Source organism: Prionailurus bengalensis, chromosome C1 (assembly GCF_016509475.1).
Source record: "Prionailurus bengalensis isolate Pbe53 chromosome C1, Fcat_Pben_1.1_paternal_pri, whole genome shotgun sequence".
In the NCBI taxonomy this organism is placed as follows: Eukaryota; Metazoa; Chordata; class Mammalia; order Carnivora; family Felidae; genus Prionailurus; species Prionailurus bengalensis.
Window position 1 is genome coordinate 107,323,710 of NC_057345.1, and position 6,000 is coordinate 107,329,709.

Here is a 6,000-nt window from a genome sequence, read left to right on the forward strand (position 1 = left end):
ATAGCCAGTCAACCCTTAAAGCTTTAATCCTAAAGAAAGGAGGAGGTAAAGCCAGAGACACATCTAAGTGATTTGGAGTGACAGGATGACTCTCCACTCTATTCTCTTCCTAATTGCTGTACTTTATGGTAGGCAGTCAGGAGGACACAAGATTTTTATCAATGTACATCATGAAGAAATGGAAAAATCAGCAATAGAAGAGACATTTTAAAATATCTAAATAATCTTTTAAAAAGAGACTCATTTCCCTTGCAAATTCCATATTTCCTTGTGCTAGGTGGCTTTATAATATAAGATAATACTTCTAAACTTCTATGGATAACTCTATGTGCTTGTAAGCAGAGCTTCACTTTCACTTACCATGCTCCCCAAAGATTAGGTAAGATGTTGCTTAAGATAACTTTCAGAGTTTGCATTAGTGGCCTTTTAATAATGCCATATTATTTATTATCACAGAGGGAGCTGTCCTCTGTTTACTGGCTTGGTTTATTTCCAGTTGAATCCAGAATTGTCTCAATTTTCATCCTTTCTCTTGCTCATTGCTCTTGAAGCTTATACCCTCATGTTTAATTGCATTAGATTGTTCAACACAGGTTGCACTCAGTTTGAGGTATTCTATTAGAAGGTCCTTTCTGGTTATGAAAACTCTTATAACACAGGGCACCAGGACTTATGTGCATGTAGTATCTCTGGTACAAACTGACATCCAATTTCCCACATCCAAATGTTTCTTTACCTAGAAAGCTTGGAAGAAGAATAGTTTTGCCTTGTTTCTTCTAATTTGGCCACTCAAAGTCCCCCTCTTGTTTTGGAATACTTTTGGTGTAACTTATAAGGTACAACTGCCTTCAATTGGATTAAAACAAATTATTGAATGTTTTAGTGATCTGGAATATAAATTTTTTTGCATTACATATAAACTTCAAATGAATGCATTCAAAGGATTATAGGAATCATTTGTAAATATTTGATCTATATATTTATACATACACATATATACACAGAAACACATACAGTAGCAGCAAATTAAATTGATTCAGGAGACTGGTAAAATTTCAGACACTCCTAAATTTATACTCAGAGATTAAAGAATGTAACATTACAGATGTATGGACAGAACCCCTAGCAGAGTAGAAAGAGGCTTGAGAATCAGAAATCTATACCCTGGTGATAGCAGCACTTCTCATTAGCTGCATGATATAGACAGGTTAATCTCTCTGTCATATATTTTACCTACAATAGAAATTGTTTGGATGACATTAAACATAATATTTAAATTTCTTTTTTTCCTTCATTTTTTTGTTGCAAGTTTTTATTTAAAAATTTTTAAATTTTTTAATGTTTTTTATTTATTCTTGAGAGAGAGAGACACACACACAGAGTGTGAGTGGGGAGGGGCAGAGAGAGAGGGAGACACAGAATCTGAAGCAGGCTCCAGGCTCTGCGCTGTCAGCACAGAGCCCGATGCAAGAGTCGAACTCACGAACTGTGAGATCATGACCTGAGCTGAAGTCGGACGCTTTACTGACTGAGCCACCCAGGTGCCCCTACAAGTTTTTATTTAAATGCAAGTTAACACATAATGTAATATTAGTTTCAGGAGTAGATTTTAGTGATTCATTACGTATTAACACCTAGTGAGCATCACAACAAGTGCCCTTCTTAATACCCATCACCCATTTAACCCATCCCCTGCCCACCTCCCCTCCATCAAACCTCAGTTTGTTCTCTATTGTTAAGAGTCTCTTATGGTTTGTTTCCCTCTGGTTTTTCCTTCCCCTATGTTCATTTGTTTTGTTTCTTAAATTCCACTATGAGTGAAATCATATGGTATTTGTCTTTCTTTGACTTATTTCTCTTAACATAATACACTCTAGCTCCATCCACATCATTGCAAATGGCAAGATTTCATTCTTTTTGATGGCTGAGTAATATTTCATTACACATATATACCACAACTTCTTTACTCATTCATCAGTTGATGGACATTTGGGCTCTTTCCATAATTTGGTATTGTTGATAGTGCTGCTATAAAAATTGGGGTGCATGTGTCCCTTTGAATCACTATTTTTGTATCCTTTAGGTAAATCCCTACTAGTGCAGGTGCTGGGTCATAGGGTAGTTCTATTTTTGTTGTTGTTGTTGTTGTTGTTGTTGTTTTAATTCAAATTTTGTTAGCTAACATACAGGACAATATCAGTTTCAGGAGTAGAATTCAGTGATTCATCACTTACATACAACACCCAGTACTCATTACAGCAAGTGCCCTCCCTAAATACACGTCATCTATCTAGCCCATCTCCCATCTACCTCCCTCCATCAACCCTCAGTTTGTTCTCTATTTTAAGAGTCTCTTGTGGTTTGTACCCCTCTCTCCTTTTTGCCCCCTCCCATATGTTTTATTTCTTAAATTCCACATGCGTGAAATCTTATGGTGTTTGTCTTTCTCTGACTTCTTTCACTTAGCATAATACATTCTAACTCCATTGACATCATTGGAAATGGGAAGATTTAATCCTTTTTGACAGCTGAGTAATAGTACATTATATTATACATGGAATTATACATATCCATTCATCTTTATCCATTCATCAATTGATGAACATTTGGGCTCTCTCTAGTTTGGCTATTGTTGATAATGCTGCTATAAACATTGGGATGCATGTACTCTTCTATATTTTTTATTCTTGGTGTATATTCTTTTTTTTATTTTATTTTATTTTATTTTATTTATTTTATTTTATTTTATTTTATTTTATTTTATTTTATTTTATTTTTTCTGAAATTTATTGACAAATTGGTTTCCATACAACACCCAGTGCTCATCCCAAAAGGTGCCCTCCTCAATACCCATCACCCACCCTCTCCTCTCTCCCACCCCCCATCAACCCTCAGTTTGTTCTCAGTTTTTAACAGTCTCTTATGCTTTGGCTCTCTCCCATTCTAACCTCTTTTTTTTTTTTTTTTCCTTCCCCTCCCCCATGGGTTCCTGTTAAGTTTCTCAGGATCCACATAAGAGTGAGACCATATGGTATCTGTCTTTCTCTGTATGGCTTATTTCACTTAGCATCACACTCTCCAGTTCCATCCACGTTGCTACAAAAGGCCATATTTCATTTTTTCTCATTGCCATGTAATATTCCATTGTGTATATAAACCACAATTTCTTTATCCATTCATCAGTTGATGGACATTTAGGCTCTTTCCATAATTTGGCTATTGTTGAGAGTGCTGCTATGAACATTGGGGTACAAGTGGCCCTATGCATCAGTGCTCCTGTATCCCTTGGATAAATTCCTAGCAGTACTATTGCTGGGTCATAGGGTAGGTCTATTTTTAATTTTCTGAGGAACCTCCACACTGCTTTCCAGAGCGGCTGCACCAATTTGCATTCCCACCAACAGTGCAAGAGGGTTCCCGTTTCTCCACATCCTCTCCAGCATCTATAGTCTCCTGATTTGTTCATTTTGGCCACTCTGACTGGCGTGAGGTGATACCTGAGTGTGGTTTTGATTTGTATTTCCCTGATAAGGAGCGACGCTGAACATCTTTTCATGTGCCTGTTGGCCATCCGGATGTCTTCTTTAGAGAAGTGTCTATTCATGTTTTCTGCCCATTTCTTCACTGGGTTATTTGTTTTTCGGGTGTGGAGTTTGGTGAGCTCTTTATAGATTTTGGATAGTAGCCCTTTGTCCGATATGTCATTTGCGAATATCTTTTCCCATTCCGTTGGTTGCCTTTTAGTTTTGTTGGTTGTTTCCTTTGCTGTGCAGAAGCTTTTTATCTTCATAAGGTCCCAGGAATTCACTTTTGCTTTTAATTCCCTTGCCTTTGGGGATGTGTCGAGTAAGAGATTGCTACGGCTGAGGTCAGAGAGGTCTTTTCCTGCTTTCTCCTCTAAGGTTTTGATGGTTTCCTGTCTCACATTTAGGTCCTTTATCCATTTTGAGTTTATTTTTGTGAATGGTGTGAGAAAGTGGTCTAGTTTCAACCTTCTGCATGTTGCTGTCCAGTTCTCCCAGCACCATTTGTTAAAGAGGCTGTCTTTTTTCCATTGGATGTTCTTTCCTGCTTTGTCAAAGATGAGTTGGCCATACGTTTGTGGGTCTAGTTCTGGGGTTTCTATTCTATTCCATTGGTCTGTGTGTCTGTTTTTGTGCCAATACCATGCTGTCTTGATGATTACGGCTTTGTAGTAGAGGCTAAAGTCTAGGATTGTGATGCCTCCTGCTTTGGTGGTCTTCTTCTTCAAAATTCCTTTGGCTATTCGGGGCCTTTTGTGGTTCCATATGAATTTTAGGATTGCTTGTTCTAGTTTCGAGAAGAATGCTGGTGCAATTTTGATTGGGATTGCATTGAATGTGTAGATAGCTTTGGGTAGTATTGACATTTTGACAATATTTATTTTTCCAATCCATGAGCAGGGAATGTCTTTCCATTTCTTTAAATCTTCTTCAATTTCCTTCATAAGCTTTCTATAGTTTTCAGCATACAGATCCTTTACATCTTTGGTTAGATTTATTCCTAGGTATTTTATGCTTCTTGGTGCAATTGTGAATGGGATCAGTTTCTTTATTTGTCTTTCTGTTGCTTCATTGTTAGTGTATAAGAATGCAACTGATTTCTGTACATTGATTTTGTATCCTGCAACTTTGCTGAATTCCTGTATCAGTTCTAGCAGACTTTTGGTCGAGTCTATCGGATTTTCCATGTATAATATCATGTCATCTGCAAAAAGCGAAAGCTTGACTTCATCTTTGCCAATTTTGATGCCTTTGATTTCCTTTTGTTGTCTGATTGCTGATGCTAGAACTTCCAGCACTATGTTAAACAGCAGCGGTGAGAGTGGGCATCCTTGTCGTGTTCCAGATCTCAGGGAAAAAGCTTTCAGTTTTTCCCCGTTGAGGATGATGTTAGCTGTGGGCTTTTCATAAATGGCTTTTATGATCTTTAAGTATGTTCCTTCTATCCCGACTTTCTCAAGGGTTTTTATTAAGAAAGGGTGCTGGATTTTGTCGAAGGCCTTTTCTGCATCGATTGACAGGATCATATGGTTCTTCTCTCTTTTTTTGTTAATGTGATGTATCACGTTGATTGATTTGCGAATGTTGAACCAGCCCTGCATCCCAGGAATGAATCCCACTTGATCATGGTGAATAATTCTTTTTATATGCCGTTGAATTCGATTTGCTAGTATCTTATTGAGAATTTTTGCATCCATATTCATCAGGGATATTGGCCTGTAGTTCTCTTTTTTTACTGGGTCTCTGTCTGGTTTAGGAATCAAAGTAATACTGGCTTCATAGAATGAGTCTGGAAGTTTTCCTTCCCTTTCTATTTCTTGGAATAGCTTGAGAAGGATAGGTATTATGTCTGCTTTAAACGTCTGGTAGAACTCCCCTGGGAAGCCATCTGGTCCTGGACTCTTATTTGTTGGGAGATTTTTGATAACCGATTCAATTTCTTCGCTGGTTATGGGTCTGTTCAAGCTTTCTATTTCCTCCTGATTGAGTTTTGGAAGCGTGTGGGTGTTCAGGAATTCGTCCATTTCTTCCAGGTTGTCCAATTTGTTGGCATATAAGTTTTCATAGTATTCCCTGATAATTGTTTGTATCTCTGAGGGATTGCTTGTAATAATTCCATTTTCATTCATGATTTTATCTATTTGGGTCATCTCCCTTTTCTTTTTGAGAAGCCTGGCTAGAGGTTTATCAATTTTGTTTATTTTTTCAAAAAACCAACTCTTGGTTTCGTTGATCTGCTCTACAGTTTTTTTAGTTTCTATATTGTTTATTTCTGCTCTGATCTTTATTATTTCTCTTCTTCTGCTGGGCTTAGGCTGCCTTTGCTGTTCTGCTTCTAGTTCCTTTAGGTGTGCTGTTAGATTTTGTATTTGGGATTTTTCTTGTTTCTTGAGATAGGCCTGGATTGCAATGTATTTTCCTCTCAGGACTGCCTTTGCTGCGTCCCAAAGCGTTTGGATTGTTGTATTTTCATTTT